Here is a 17035-nt window from a genome sequence, read left to right on the forward strand (position 1 = left end):
GGTGAGATGAAACCAAGGACTGGAACATGGCTCTTGTGAATTTCAGATTTGAAGAGGAACAAGAGTAACATTAATTATTTAATATTACTTTAAAATATTATTTATGAATTAATAACATAAATATTCCTGTTGCTTGCTGTCTAAACTTTGAGCTTGTATAGACACAAGAGGAGATGATATTTACTGCTCGCTTCTTTCTTGGGCTTTCATCTTCTGCAAGCTTCTAGACATTTTTCCTGCTTTTCTTCTTCCTTTTTTGTAACTACTCTTGTACTCTTGATATTAACTAGATTTGGGGACATATTTAAATAATTGTCTCTCTGTCCCCAACTCCTATTCTTTTTAGTTTTAAATATTTAGATTAAAATTATAATAATGTATTGAGAAATATATTCTTACCAGCTCTCCTAAGCAGCCTTGTTAAGAAGACTTCATCTCTGGCATCAGAAATCTGTAATTCCTGTGTTTTAGCCCATGGTACAGAAGTTCAAAATTCATTCCAAAATATCACCACCTTAATCAATTATTTATTTACCAGACACATTTTTTATCTTCTGTCTCCTTTGTTTTTAATGGGCAATGCGATGAAAGCAGAGCCTGTGCTTCAGTAGGTCTTCAGTTTCTTGCCCAAGTTGTTGTAATTTTTGGTAATAGATTTTACCTGTGTCACTTATACCTATGTGAACCATAAAAAAGGAGGAAGTATTAATGTTGTGATAAGTTTTTGGGAAATTCTCTGTTATGTCTTGGCTACATACGTGGGGAAGATAACAGATTTCTCTCTAGTGAGCTAGTTGACAAATAACTTCCTTTGTGCTCCTGAGCAGAGAAATAGCAATCACTCCTACTCTGATTTTTCTTCTCATCCATAGTGGGTGAGAGTTTCTGTTACTCTGCTGTATCATCCTTTGGAGAATGAACAGCTGTTTCCTCTTTATATCATCCAATCTCCTTGTCTTCAGGAAGAACCTCTAAACCTTTTTTTTTTAAGCTCTAAGTGCTCAGATGTGTTCTTTCTTTTCTTCCTCTTCTATATAACACTCTGATTCTAAAATTCTGACAAACCTAAAGCCTCCATGGCTGCTCCTCTTTATATCTCATTTTTCTTCTGAAAACATTACTCCTGTTTCCTTTAGAACATGACATTGTACTGACAAGCTTAGAGTGTGAAGGGGGCATTCTTTAGAGTGACTTGTATATAGTCACACAACTAGTACACATTAAAGGGGGTCATTCAAACTCAGATCTCTCTTGCTCTTGCCACTACACTCATTGCCTCTCTAGAAAACTGACACAGACTGTATATAGTATTCTCATTGGAATTTGGAGGATTATCTTTCTAGAGCTGGAAGACCCCTCAGAGGCCATTTAGACCTCTAAAATACACACATTTTACAAATGAGGAAACTGGTCTAGAAAGTTTATGAGATTTGTCCAGTATCATAAAGTAAGTATATGGCGAACTTAGATTTGAAATTAGCCCTTCTGGCTCTAAATTGAATATTTGAATTGAATCAAAAATTGAATCCAATTTAGCCAACTTTCAATGATAGATAAATGTAGCAGAAATTGACTTTGAATGTCAGAAGACATACAAAAGTGATATTTTCACCTTTCACTTAAGCAAATTTCCTTTTGAAAACTTTCTAGTTGTATATATTTCTATGTGGGTAGTTGGAAAACATAGTGGATAGAGTACCAGGTCTGGAGTCAGGAAGACTCATCTTCTTGAGTTCTAATTTGGCTTCAGTTACTTATTCCTTGTATGACCCTGGACAGATAATTAGCCTTGTTTGCTTCGGTTTCTTCATGTAAAATGAATTGGAGAAGGAAATGACAAACCACTCCAGCATTTCTGCCAAGAAAACTCTAATGGGAGTCACAGAATTAGACAAGATTAAAAATGACTGACCAACAACAATCTTTCTATGTATGCATACAAATATTTATGCATGTATGTATTATCCCTCCATTCCTCCATCCATCCATTCATCTATCTATCCATCCATCCATCTATTCATCCATTCACTTTCTATTATCTATCTATCTATCTATCTATCTATCTATCTATCTATCTATCTATCTATCATCTATCTCTCTGTCTGTCTCTCTATTTATCTAACATAACAATCCCCTGCTTAAACATTTTTCAAATGGAAGTGACTTCCTCTTGGCATTGTCATTCTGTGATCCCCCTATATCCTTATCTACCTCCTTAGGACTCTGAGAGGCTTAGTTAATGAATGTTTGCAAGCATTATTAATAATTATCACCTTCATCACTCTACAGATCTTCTCTGCTGTAGGGCAGGTGATGGGTTGGCTGAGAGTACCATTTATCAGAACTAATTAGCTAGCTAGCCAGTCAGCCAGCCAGGGGGGATGGCTTAGTGGTCTAAGTTTGAGTTTCACATATCACAGGTGCAATCAGGAGCTCAGCTCCTAAGGGGATCTTCTTAGTCTTTTTTATCCTCCTGAGGCAGATAAAGTGCATACCACCCAGTTTATTCTTTGTAGATATTTTGGTTGAGACTTTTCTCTGCTCTCAGAATCCCAGAAAAATCCCTAAGCACTTATTAAAAGAGTAATAGTTTGGGGCTCTTTGCTTTCTGGTTTTATTACTTCCAAGATTTAGAACATGGGAAAGTCTTGTGCACTTTGGTTGTGTTTGGTTCTATTATATGGGGAGTTCTATTCTAGTTCCAGATATCCTGAAGTTCTCCAGATACCACATACCCAAGGAATACAAGCTGCTCTGCTGAGATAGTATACTCTATACTCCATTGCTGCCCAGGAATCTGCCATTCCTATATATTAACTCATGGTTCAGAAGTCTAAAACCCATTCTAAGATACCACCTTCTTCACCAGCTGCTTATTTCCTAAATTAACTTTTTCTCTTTTGCCTTCTTCCACTTCAATGGACAACAGTGAGGAAAGCATGGATCAGGCTGACTCTTATGTGCTATCCATTTTTAGGAGCTAAGCTATCATTTGGATTGCACTGATATTGGAAGCCTGGGAACCCCAACAACATGAAGGTGGTTAATTGGCTAAGGTTGACGTCTGTGTCCCTGGGGCTTGGCTGGGAGAATTCATCTTGAGCTTTTGCATGTCTGCGAATGGTTTAAGGGGCAGGAAACAGAGAGGGCATTTAGAATATGGAATGTAAACACAATTTGAAATGACTTTTGGTTTGCTTCTCTGATTTTTCTCCATATTTATGTGAAATGGATCTTTAGAAGAGACATTTATGGCATTTTTAAGAGGCTACATAGTATAGTGCAGGAAGGATACTGGAGTTGGAGGCAAAAAGATCTGGACTAGAGCACATTTACAAGAATGATTGTGATTGTGGGCAAGTTATTTAAGCTGAGGCTCAGTTTCCTTATCTATAAAATAGAATAACTTTGTATATATCACTATAGAGGGCTGTTCTGTAGAAAATGCTTTATAATATAAAAGTGGACATTCACATGATTACCAATAATTATTTTCATTTGTTTTCTGTTCAGTTGTTTCAGTTAGGAGGTGTGGGGGTTGGGGGAAGGTTTCTTGGCAAATATTCTACAGTGATTTGCCATTTTCTTCTCTAGTTCATTGTACAGATGAGGCAACTGAGGCAAAAAGGGCTAAACAACTTGTCCAGGTTCACACAGCTGGTTAAGAGTCTGAGGCCAGACTTGAGCTCAAGAAGAGTCTTCCTGACTCCAGGCCTGGAACTCTATCGGCTGAAGTGGATTAACCAGTAGCTATTAATAATTCACACATATAGAATTTTATCTTCCTGTAACATTGTCAGCAATAATAATCATACTCTTACCTTTGATGCTTCATCACTTTGTAAAGGTGGCCCTGAGTTCTCTAAGGCTAAGCCAGCAGAGTGTAATTTCTGACATATATTGGTAAGCTGGGAAGGCTTTTCCCAACTAACTAGCCAGTCTAAGTTCAAAGAGGCTCTTGTCTTCAACTGATGAACTTTTTGGTTAAGAACAATTCTCAAAAACTATCTATTGAGCACAGTCTCCACACCCATGAACTATAGATCTTTGAAATATAATAATAATAATAATAATGTTATAAAAACAAAAACCCCAAACCAAAAAACTAGAGAAATGATTGGAGAAAGGGTATTTGCTAAGTTGATGGTACAGTTTTCTATCAAATGCCAGGCACTAGGCTGGACACTGGGGATACAAACTCATACAAAAGGGATATACAATAGGATCTCATTTTATGCAAACTTAACACATCAGTTCAGGTATATATGATTGTCAATTAAAAAATGGAACAGAAAAACACGTAAAACAATCATTTTTAATTGCATGATAAATTTGTGCCATTTTCCCATAGCAGCATAAAGTTTTGTAGCAGTTCATCCAATCACATTTGTTCTTGCTCTGAGAAGCTTTGGTGTGAGTCATTACATTGTTTTGCATCAAATATTAGCTCACATCAGTCTTTGGAGCTCTTGTTTGTAACAAGTCATGACCACATCAGAGCAGTGCTTCTCTTTGTTTCATTAACACTATTTAGTTATTGATAATGCCCCCAAAGAAAAGAATAGTAATGCTGGTAGCTCTCATAAATCTAAGAAAAGTCATAAAGTGTCTAGATAGGTTCACATGAGAAATACTTATTAAATAATGGGGTTCACTATTATTTGAAATTTTCGATATATAAGAAGGGTCTTGGAATGTTTTGTTCATTTAAAATGAAATCCTTCTGTGTTTTGTGATTATATAAATTTATTCTGCCTTAATAGTTGGATGGTGTAGTAGATAGAATCTTGGGCCTAGAGTCAGGAAGAATTGAGTTTAAATCTGACCTCAGACACTACCATCTGTATGACCCTGGGCAAATCACTTAACTCTGTCTGCCTCAGTTTCCTCATCTATACAATGAGCTGGAGAAGGAAGTGACAAACCCCCAGTATCTTTGCCAAGAAAACCCCAGAGTCACAGAGTTAAGATGGAACTGAAATGACTGAACAACAAAAATTCTTCCTCATTTTCCCCTGAAAACATTATTAAGATGTCATACTTTTAATTTTCTTTCTACCATTTGGTTTAGAAATAGTATTGGGTGGAGCAGCTAGGTGGCTCAGGAGATTTAGAGTCAAGTCTAGAAATAAGAGTTCCTGGGTTCAAAGTGGCCTCACATACTTCCTAGCTATGTGACTTGGGGCAAATCACTTAACCCCCAATGCCTGGCCTTTTTACTACTCTTCTGCCTTGGAACCAATATATAGCATTGATTCTAAGATGGAAAGTAAGAGTTAAAAAAAAAAGAAATAGTCCATTTCCCTTGTTAATAGAACCTCTTATTTACAAAAAGATTTGAATAATAGAAACTTAAAAAACCAACCAGATTTGTGATTCTTTTGGAATGAAATGAAACATTTTCTTATTCACCTCAGAGGATATAGCACTAATTAAGCTAAGCTCAGTTCAAAGTTGAGTGATTTTGTGTTGGCTGTAGAGTTCACCAATTAAATCTGTGTTCTTGATGGCTTTTTGTTCTCTGGTAAAGAGAAAGCATGAGCCAATTAAGTCTCACTACCTTTTGAAAATGGCGCATGGCTTATAAATGGAATAGTTTCTTAAGGTGATGCCTAGAATTTTGATGACATTGAAGACATTGTCACATAGCATGCACTTTTTCAGGACAGGTCATTGTTGCAGCTCAAAATATGGTGCTACAGAGAGATCCATCAATTGGTTCCTCTCATTAGACTTTATGAGGTGCAAGGAATTTAGTGAGATTCCTCTAACATTTAGGATAGAACTAGAGGAATCTTCGTCATCATCTAGTCTAAGTTCCTCATTTGACAGATGAGAAAATAGAGGCCAATGCATGTGAAGGGACCCATCCAAATTCACACAGGTAAGCTGCTGTAAAAGTCAGATTTGTACTCATTTTTTCTTTTTCTAAATCGAGTACTTTAAAAAACCCAAACCAAAATTTTTATCTTCCATCTTAGATCTTAGTTCTAAGGCAGAAGAAAGGGAAGGGCTAGGCAATTGGGCTCTTAAGTGACTTGTTTAGGATCACACAGCTAGACAGGAATCTGAGGCCAAATTTGGACCCAGAACTTCCCATCTCCAGATCTGGTTTTTTACACACTAAGCCTTCTAGTTGCCCTGAGTATTCGTTCCATAACATGATTATATTGTTCTCATAAAGGAGTCTAAGGTCTTGTCCTCGGTTGGCAAATTTCAGGAATTTGATTTTATCAATCTCTTATTGAGTGCTTGTTCATATTCTGGGCAATTGATTCATGAGAGAGAATCCTTTATGAATAAGTAGATCAATTTATTAATATATTAATATATAATTAATATAATAATAGAAATATATTAAGATATATTTAGTAAAAACACACTTTCCTTGGCAAACAGGCCCACTCAGGCGTCTAAATTATAAATCATAAAGTGGTTGGAAAATTTGTGAGCAGATAATCAAAGCAAAAATCTTGGCTAGATTAAAGTTGTATCCCAGCTGGTAAACTGCTCTCCTCAACTTTATGGCTGTCTCTGTTTAGTCAGGATCAGCTAGGTGGAAGATTTAATTTGTTCCATCTGAAGTGGTTGCACCATTCCAGCTTTTGCTTCAGCCCAAGGTTCAGTTAGTTTCACATAATGTGAGGGGCAGCTTAAAGCCTTTTCAGGTTTTGCTGGCCATATCTAGATGTGAAGGATCAGGAATATGGCTAGACTGATAGGATACACTATGACCTTGTCCCCTGAGTTTAGCCTTATTTGTGTGCCTTTACCTTACTCATTCATCTTCTTGGGACAATGGAATGGAATTGGAATGGAAAAAAACTGAGCAACCATCAACCACAGAGTTGTTTCACTGTTACTGAGTGAATAACCCTTAAAGAAATAATTAAAGGAGGTGAAGGGGGAGATGAAAATCACCAGACTTGGGGAATGATCATCGTAGGGGAGATGGAGTTCTCTGACAAATACCAGGAAATTTAGTCCAAAGAAAAGATAGACCAAAGCCTCAGGCTACTAGCTATTCTTTTTGCCTAAAGAGCTTGACACCTGGGACTGAAACTCCAGACAGGGAAGAGGCATTCTAGACCAGATTCCAATGGGAAGACTCTAAAAACACATCATTCTATAAAGGAAGAAAGCCAAGAGAGGTTTTTGTTCCCCTAAGAGTGATGCTGTTCTGTGGTTAGGATGACTGTTTTTTTCCCCCCTAAAAGAGCTATTTAAAAAAAAAAAGCCTCTGACTTTGAAGTAAGAGCAAAGTGGAGATTTGCCCCAGAGGAAAAGACTTGAGTTGAAGTAAGAAGCTGGAAGCAGACACTCTCCACAACAATGGGTCTAGTAAGGTGCTGCCACACAGTGGCCAACAGAGACTCTATGCCCATTATTCTGCCTTCTCCAGCACCTCTAGAAACTTGGACTCCACTCCAAAAAACACCCTGGGCTCTGATAGGCAAATCCCTGCCTTACCCCAGGCCTTCCTCTCACTTTCAGGTTATCTCCAAATCATGTTCTCTTCCCTCCTTTTTCATCTCTCTTTTATGAATTGTCTTCTTCTTTAGGAAAATAAGCTAGTTGAGGGCAGGGACCATCTTATTTGGTGGTACAGTGATCCTTTCCACATCCATCGTGATTTTCCCCATCACAGTTTCTATATGGGGGAGTAGCATAAGAAATTAATTTTGGAGGAATTTGGGGAGAGTTTGGCAGAAGCCATGGATGACACTTGAAAGCCCACAGATGACACAGAAAAAGTTTAGAAATCCAGAAATACATACTTAACCCTAAATTTACAATAAGGCACCTTGGACAATCCATAAATTAAAAAGAAAAACTTCAGACTTCTGCTCTGTTATGAAGGGAGGGCCAAAATTTTCTTATCAGATTTTCCACATATGGGGGAGGTGTTACCACTCCCTCAACCCCCATGATGTAGAAAGGATAACTATTTCTATCCCCAGGACTTTGCACAAAATGCATAAGTACTTAAGTGCTAGCTATATGTATTCTCTCTTTTTTCTCTCTCTCTCTCTCTGTCTCTCCCTCTATCTCTGTCTCTTTCTCTTCCTGTCTGTCAGTTGGTCAGTTGTCTGTCTCTCTCTGACTGCCTACATCTGCCTCTCTATTTTTCTATCTATCTCTGTCTGTCTATCTCTGTCTGTCTGTTGGACTGTCTGTCAGTAGGTCTGTCTGTCGGTTTGTTTATCTATCTATCTTTGTCTATCTGTCTCTCCATCATAGCATCTAGTAGAGACTACATGTTTATCAACCAGTGGAGACTGTGTCCAGTGAAAGAGCACCTGATGTAGTATTTGACAGATCCTATATTCAGTGAGCACTGGTGAGGTCCTGCGGGCTGCTAGGAACAGCTTGATGATCTATATCACCAGAAGGAATCAAGGACCATTCAGAATTGCTCCTTCATACATGTGCCCTGGCCTGGCATGTTTTCTATGTGGCTACACTGATCACATGAGTTCACAACATCAGTGTGCCTCCATATGCTTCTCTTCAGAAGAACCCTCCCATTTCTCAAGTCTTCCACATCATCCCTTCTCCCTTCAGCTGATGATCTTATCTACTACTTTACTGGGAAAACTGAGGCCATCCCATGTGTGATTCTCTTTTTTTATCTCAAAATCTAGGCAGCGTGTATTGCTCTCTTTTCTTCTCTATCTTGATAACCAGGTGGTCTGACTTGCCAAAGGAAGGCCAACTAGATCCTCTACCTGTACTCTGGACCCCATCCCCTGCTACCTTTCTCAACAAATTGTCTCCCCAAATCTGTCTCTCTCTGCATTCGTTCATGGTTAATAGCTTATCTTGTTACCCACATTTCATACATTTATGTATAAATCATAGAACTTTATTGCTGGCTTCTGTCTTGATTTTTGTCTCTTGTGAATGAACTCTTTCTTGCTGTTTTTCCTTTGTTGTAGCTAGTTTCTATGGTATCTAGGTTCATAGATATATATTCAGTCAATTATGGCACTTCCCTCCCCCCAACACACTTCTTTTTCAGATTCAAGTTGCCTTGATTAGCTTCACAAACGACTAGGCAAATATATATTTAAAAAATCCCAGGCCCCCCCACCCCTCACGTGGACCTCCCTGAAAGTTAACCCAAGTTCAAGGAACATTTTGAGTCCTCCTCTACGGAAAACGGAACTATCTATGGCTTATGTGCTTTCAACAACGTTTTTCTTTGGCTAGCTGAGCAAAGCACATGTTAATTCAATGGAAAGGGTGTTTAATAAAACTACACAGTGAGATAAATAACAACAAAGCATTTCCCCTTCTGCACAGGATTCACTTTCCCATAGGTTACCACATCACTAGTAGAGGAACAGATAAACATAGGAGGACTTGTGATGAGAGAACACACACATTGGTTGTTGTTCAGTTGTTTCAGCTGTGTCTGACTCTTGGCGACCTCATTTGGAATTTTCTTGGCAAGATACAGTCATGGCTTGCCATTTCCTCCTCCAGCTCGTTTGACAGAAGAAGAAGCTGAGGCTAGCTCAGATTTGAGCTCAGGAAGATGAGTCTTCCTGATTCTAGTCCTGGCACTCTATCCACAGTGCCAACTAGCTGCCCTCTTCCAGACAACCTGATGCCTCTTGTGCTGCTAAATAGCTAATGCCCTTTGGTGATGCCATTTGGCAAGCTGTTCTTTCTGCTAAACTGGGGTCATCTGTGGTTACTTTTTTTTCATGTTCCATTAATTTCTGCTGGAAGCCTTTGTTGCTTTGATCTTTTCTCTCTCTTTCTGATGGGTGGCTACCACTCTGCTGTTCTTTGTTGCTGCTACTCTACTGTTCTCCCATAACTAGTTTCTTCTCTCACAAGAGGGAAAGGTATACCTTCCAGCTTTAACTCTCTAGTTTGAGAATCACCCGAGCAATCAGCCAGAGAAGCCTTTTGGCATCTATAACTCCGTGTTTTGAAGGGTTTTCTGTCTTTGGCTATTTTCTCAAATACTTTGAGTTGAATTCTTATCTAAATTATGGTCAGGAAATCCCTTTTAATTCTCCTGGACTCTGCAAATAATTTTCCAGGATCCTACTTTAAGGAAGGAAATGGATGAAATGGTAGTGGGAAGATTCTTTTCAATACCTCCCTCAACAATCCAACTCCTAAGCCTCTTGTATTACAGAGTCCAGGCTGGGTGGAGAGGATGGAAAGGGCTGGTTATCTTCGCCTTACTGCCTCCCAGCAGCAAAGTCACTGCTTTTGTTCTGCATTCTCATCAGCAACAGAAGCCCAGATCTCCCTACTTCAAGGACTATCTTGCTGAAGAGAGATTAGACTCTTTTTTTTTTCCTTCTGCAAGGCCCCAGAGGGCAGAATTAGGAGTAATGGATAGAGTTGCACAGAGACTTAAGGCTCTGAATTAGGAAAAACTTCCCAACATTTAAAGCTATCTAAAAATCTAATTGTTTGCTTTAAGGATTTGCTGCATATCCCCCCTCCCCCCACTGGACATTTTTTAGTAAAGACTGGAAGACCACTTGTCTTTCTCATTCGTAGCATTGTAGGCAATATACTATTTCTGTTATGTTGTCATTTTGCAGTTATGTCTGAATCTTTGTGACTCCATTTGTTTTTTTTTTCTAATGTACTAGAGAGGTTTTACAATTTCTTTAAAGATGAGGAAACAGGGTTAAGTGACTTGCCCAGGGTCACACAGCCAGTAAGTGTCTGAGGCCATATTTGAACTCCAGGTTTTTGTGACTCCAGACCCAGTATTTTATCCACCTAGGTTCTCCAGTTTCTGGCATGGATTTTCAGTAAATGGTTCACGAGGAACTTTCCAGTTCTGAATTTCCACAATTCTATGAAAGACAGTAGCTGTGGTGAATAGTCTTGATCAGTACATTGACCCCTTTTCCATGTTGGAGGCTACCTATAGACATAAAGCTCTTTAAAACTCTTAAAAATCTGACCCATCACTCTGCCTTTGTAAAGCTAGTTGTCTTTGAAGTGGGGAGATAATGAAAATTTCCTTATGGGAAACATAGTCTGGAAATGGAGTCCTAATGTTCCTAGGAAGCTTTTTCTGCATTTGTGTTCATATTCCTGGGATGTTTTATGTGTGTACCTGGGGGAAATCCTGTGCATCATTCTATGTTGGAGACTGATGCCATTTTAGAAGGGCCTTATGTCTCTAAGAATCTCTATTCTGACTTTAATGTTCTGACAAGGTCCCTCACCCATCCTCAAATAATTTTGTTTACGCAATTTGGGACTTTCCAATTAGTAATGATATCATGTCCTTGAGACCACAAGATCTGGGAAATATTTTTGGTTCCTGGATCCCTTTTTGTGTGCAATGATACCCAGGGTGCTGCAGAGGACTCACAAGAAAGCTGCTGGATAGTTTAAGTTTTGAATGAAACATGATGATTTGTTGTTGTTGTTGTTCAATCATGGCTGACTCTTTGTGACCCCATTTGAGATTCTCTTGGCAAAGAAACTAGAGTGGTTTGCCATTTCCTTCTCCAATTCATTTTATAGATGAGGAAACTGAAGCAAGCATAGTTAAATGACTTGCGCAGGATCACACAGCTGAGTTCAAATCTAACCTCAGACACTTACTAGCTGTGTGACCCTAACAAGTCACTTAATCTTGTTTGCCTCAGTTTCTTCATGTATAAAATAAAGAGGAGAAAGAAATGGCAAACCAAAACCTGAAATGTGGTCATGAAAAGTTGGATATGGCTGAACAACAACAACCAGTGAACAGTTTTCTGTAGCATCTAATAAATATCTTCCCCCCCCCCCCCATTTGGTTACTCACTTTATTTGACCTCCAATCTGTGGATACATTGGTGGGCAAAATTCTTCTGGACTTTTCCAGTAATCCAGGCTGAGAATTCCCTAATAGTTAACAAGATCACAAGTAAAGAGAACATTAAAAGGCTTCATGGCGATAAATATCCATCACTGATTCAGCACAATTTTATCTTTGACAATACTCTATGAATATTTTTTTTTCATCTTGTGAATGTGGTTATATCAAAAATCACAGTAAACCTTTGCTTTTGGCCTTCAGAAGGGAAACTGTTTTATCTCTAAGGTAGGATCTACCCACAAATACTTTAGGCTAGAAACACCTTTAAAAATATCATAAGGGACTGGCCAATAGCCCTGAGGAATATGTGCAGAATGCTATGCCTCAAGTGATCTCCACAAGAAAATCTGGGATCCTCCATTCCATATCATCATGAATTTATAATATATCCCTCATCCCTTTTCCCAAAAAGCCATTCCTTGTAACAAACAATGAGAAGGAAGAAATAGTTCTGCAAAACTAACCAACATTTTTTAAAAATGGTGCCCACACCAACCATTATCTTCCTCCACAAAGAAGAAGACTTTTTGTTAAACCATTTTTCTTTTTAATGCTATTTTTCTTTTTCTTTTTAATGGTATTTTATTTCCCCCTCAAATTATGTGAAAAACCACATTTTAACATTTTTTTTCTCAGAAAACTTTTTTGAGATCAAATCTTATTATAATTTTATAAATTTTATTTTGATTGTTTTATTCCTTTTGCTCTGTACATTTACATTATTGTCAAAATGATTTCATTTTGCATCAGGCCCTGTCTTCCATGCTTCTCTGTATTCATTACTTCTATTGACACAATAATATTTAATTTCATTCAAGTACCACAGTTTGTTTAGCCATTTCTGAGTTGATAAACATCTACTTGGTTTCTAATCATTTACTGCTACAAAAAAGTGCTGGTATAAATATTTTGGTATGTAGGTAGCTTTTCTTTTTGTTATTAATCTCCTTGTGTATGTGTAGGAATGGAAACTCCGAGTCAAAGGGCATAAACAGTTTAATAATTTTCTTTATGTAATTCCAAATTGCTTTCCAGAATGGTCTCACCATTTCATAACTCTGCCAACATTGCATTAATGTTCAGATCATTCCACAATTTTTCCAACAAATGCCATTTCCATCTTTTGCCATCTTTGCCAATTTTCTGGATGTGAAAAGAAATCTCAAAATTGTTTTGTTGTGAATTTCTCTTATTATTAGTGATTTGGAGCATTCTTTTATATGTTTTTAAAAATAGTTTGCTGTTCTTTTGATAACCATTTATTCATTCATATTTTTGATCACTTATCTAATGGGAAATAGCTTTTATCTTTATATTTTTCTGTTAGTTGTTTATGTATCTTGGATATCAGACTTTTATGATATTTGGCATGAAAATTTTTCCTATTTGTCTCCTACCCTACTCATCTAAATTATATTAATTTTTTCATGCCTTTAATTTTATGTATTCAAAATAACCTATTTAATTATTTTCATTTGGTTTTATATACTGTTTGCTTTAGAATTCTCTCCTCCTCCACAGATTTTTTCTGCAAGATTTTGTGTTTGTCTGGCTTTTTTGTTGTTTTAAAAAGCATATATTATACCTTCTTCTGGGGAGAGAGCTCTGTGTTGTTCATATTGTCTGTTCTGTTTCATGTTCAACCTGTTATTTAATTCAAATTTTGTGTTTCTGATTGACAATCCCATTGTTTGAAAATGTATGGTTCTTAGCACTATCCTACTTAGATTTTACAGATCTACAACTGTGGAAACAGAACATTGGTACTGATTGTCAAATCTGACTTTGCAGCCTTAATTTTTAGCACAGACTAGTTTATACTTAATTTTTGATGTGACAATGCATTTTACTTGTCTAGTAGAGAAATAAAGTTATCTCCTGTTTACTTAAACAAAAAAGCAACAACCTGCCCCAAGAATTCATCCTCCCCAACAAACCTAAAGAATTAAATTCTTTCTAATTGTTTTATAGGATGATTTTTAATATTTTGGTCACATATCTATTTTCATTTTATTGTATCTATGGAATATGGGAATACTTATATTAGCTTTATGATTCCCATGAATATGATGCACATTTGCCTTTGTGAATTATGTGGCAGATGGAAAGATTTTCCAACAAGTGCCTGACAAATGTCCCATGGTACTGGAGAGCCATAAAATTATTATCATCAAAAAGTAGTCATTAAGCTTTAATTGAATGTGGTAGATGGTTGGCAGAGGGCCCAATCTCACTGTTAAATATAAAAGTTTACCAGCTGCCCCTCCTGAACTGCTACCAAGTACATATGGCACAAGAAGCAAAATAAATAACTCATTATCTTTTCCATTCGCCAGTCACAGATTGGGACTGGTTCTGGTTGTGACTGAGACTTTCTCTGGAGTTAATTAATATTATTACTTTTCATCAAAAAGTAACTATTTCCCATGTAACATAAGTGATTCTTTTTCTCAGGGATTTTTCTGCCTGACCTTTCTTCCTTTTTTCCCCCCACTGTGCTCTTATGGCTGGTTTGGGTGGCTGTTCCTTGCTTATATTGTTTTTGGTGAACCCTCTTGTTCATGGCTCTCTGTGTGGTCAGTGGCATTTTGCAAGAAGGTGAGGGATTGCTAATAGGTGGGAAGGGGTTCTTTTCCTCCGTCACTGGTTCTTGTCCTCAAGTAGACATTTATAGTCCCTCACTTGAACTGAGCTGTCCATAAAGAGGAATGGTCTCCACAGAGCAGGAAAGGTTAATATTTAGGGTGGCAAATTCCCTAAGTGGAGCTTCCAGTTTCCATCTGACTATGGGGAAACATATGTAGGTAGCCTTCCAGCTTGTCCAACTCTGGCCATTCCTGTTTGACCTTCCTCCATATCAGTTAGGGTTTTCCAAGGATTCCTAGCTTGAAATCATCTTATGAGTTTACTATTTGCTGCTTAGCATTCTAGGATGCCATTTTTCTTGCAAAAATGTGTGCCCTTAGTGATACACTACTGAGAGCTAAGTCTGTTACTGTTCATTTATTTTAGTCATATCTGGCTCTTTGTGACCCCTTTTGGGGTTTTCTTGACAAAGATACTGATGTGATTGGCCATTTCATTTTCCAGCACATTTTACAGATGAGGAAACTGAGGCAAACTTGGTTAAATGACTTGTCACAAAACTTGTATCTGAGGCCAGATTTGAATTCAGGTCTTCATGGACTCTAGGCCTGGCTCTCTATCTACTGTGCCACCTACTTGCCCATGAGAGCTGAGTACTAGGGTCTTACATCCAAAAGAAAAAATCAGAAGTAGCTTGTCCAACACTTTAAATTTATATATGGAAAACTAAGACCAAAAGGGGTCAAATGAAACTTGCTCAGTGTCAATTGAGTAAATAAGGCCAGAATTAGGATTAGGAATTCAATTTCTTGATTCTCAATCTTATTCAATTCCTAACCTTTTGTGTGTGTGTGTGTGTGTGTGTGTGTGATGGATCCAGGGATGTACTGATAAATATTTAACAACCTATTCTCCCCAAAAAATGTCTAGGAGATTCATTAAACTTTTATCAGTTATTTATTTATTCAATTACCAGTAGAACCAATTTTTGGCAATTGTTTTCTGACATTTTAGTATTCATATTTTTTCTTTTCCTCCTTGCCTTCACCTTCCCCAAGGCAGTAAATAGGTTATATCAATGTTTTCATGCGATAAGTATTTCCAAATTGCTCATTTTGTGATAGAAAACACCTATCATACACACATGAAGTAAATAAAGTAGATGGCACACTTTGCTCTGCAATCAGCCTTTAACGGTTCTTTCTTTGGCTATGGATAGCATTTCTCACCGTGAGTCCCTTGGGGTTGTCTTGGAATCTTGCTTTGCTGATAGTGGTTTAGTCCTTCACAGTTGAATATCATAAAATATTTCTGTTACTTTATACATTGTTCTACTGGTTCTGCTCACATCACTTTATATCAGTTCATATAGATCTTTCCAGACTTTTCTGAACTCATCCTATTTGTCATTTCTTATGGCACAATAATATTTTTTTACAACCATATACCACATTTTTTTCATCCATTTCTCAAGTGATGGGTAACCCTCGGTTTCCAATTCTTTGCCACTACAAAAAGAGTTACTAAAAACATTTTGGTAGTGGTAGGTCTTTTCCCTTTATCTCTGATCTCCTTTGGGATACAGAGCCAGGAGTGGTATTGCTGGATCAAAGGCTAAGTTTTACAGCCTTTTGAGCCTGGTTCCATATTGCCTTTTAAAATCTAATCCACATTATTAACATTTTCTCCAGCACTTCCTTAAGTTTAGAAAATCAACAAAACAGTAAATCATGGCCTGAGGGAGATCTCAAAAGAATCATTCTGAAAAATGAAAAGTTAGACTTACATGGAACTCTTGCAGGATAAGTGACTTACTCAGGATCATACAACCAGCACACATCAGAGGCTGATCCCATCTCAGGTTTTCCTGATTTCAAAGTCAACTCTCTATCACTACATGATGCATTGCTTCTCATAAAACTGGATATAAAATGTAAAAATAGCATTCTAACAAAGTATTATCGATAGCCTAAAAGTGTGAAATAAATGTAATATTATTTGTTTATTTACTTGTTTATTTTCAAACCTTTACCTTCCATCTTAGAATCAATACTGTGTATTGGTTCCAAGATACAAGAGTGGTAATGGCTAGGCAATGGGGGTTAAGTGACTTGCCCAGGGTCATACAGCTAGGAATTGTCTGAGGCCAGAGTTGAACCCTGAACCTCCCATCCCTAGGTCTGACTGTCAATCCTCTGACCCACCAAGCTGACTCCAATTTAGTAGTATTTAGATTCTAAATATAATAGAACAATTGAAATAGATACATAAACACATTAGCACTGGTTTGCCAACAGGATATTTTGAGATAAGGAAATCAAGAATTGACAGTGAACAGAAATAAATAAACCACATTTCTCCATGTCTGCATAGTGTCGGAAATGGAGACTGTATATTTGTACAGTAATCTGTCTTATTATACATTCTGTAATGTGTGCAATGGAAATGTCTGTCACAAAATACATGTCAATCTCTTCAAAAAGCGGTGGGATGTAATCGCCTCTCAATGTCCTTTGGCCTCACAGAGCTGGGTTAGAGGCCATGTTTATTCTAGGAGATTAAGGTAACATAATAAGAGTCTATCAATCATCAGAA

Source organism: Monodelphis domestica, chromosome 1 (assembly GCF_027887165.1).
Source record: "Monodelphis domestica isolate mMonDom1 chromosome 1, mMonDom1.pri, whole genome shotgun sequence".
Classification (NCBI taxonomy): Eukaryota; Metazoa; Chordata; class Mammalia; order Didelphimorphia; family Didelphidae; genus Monodelphis; species Monodelphis domestica.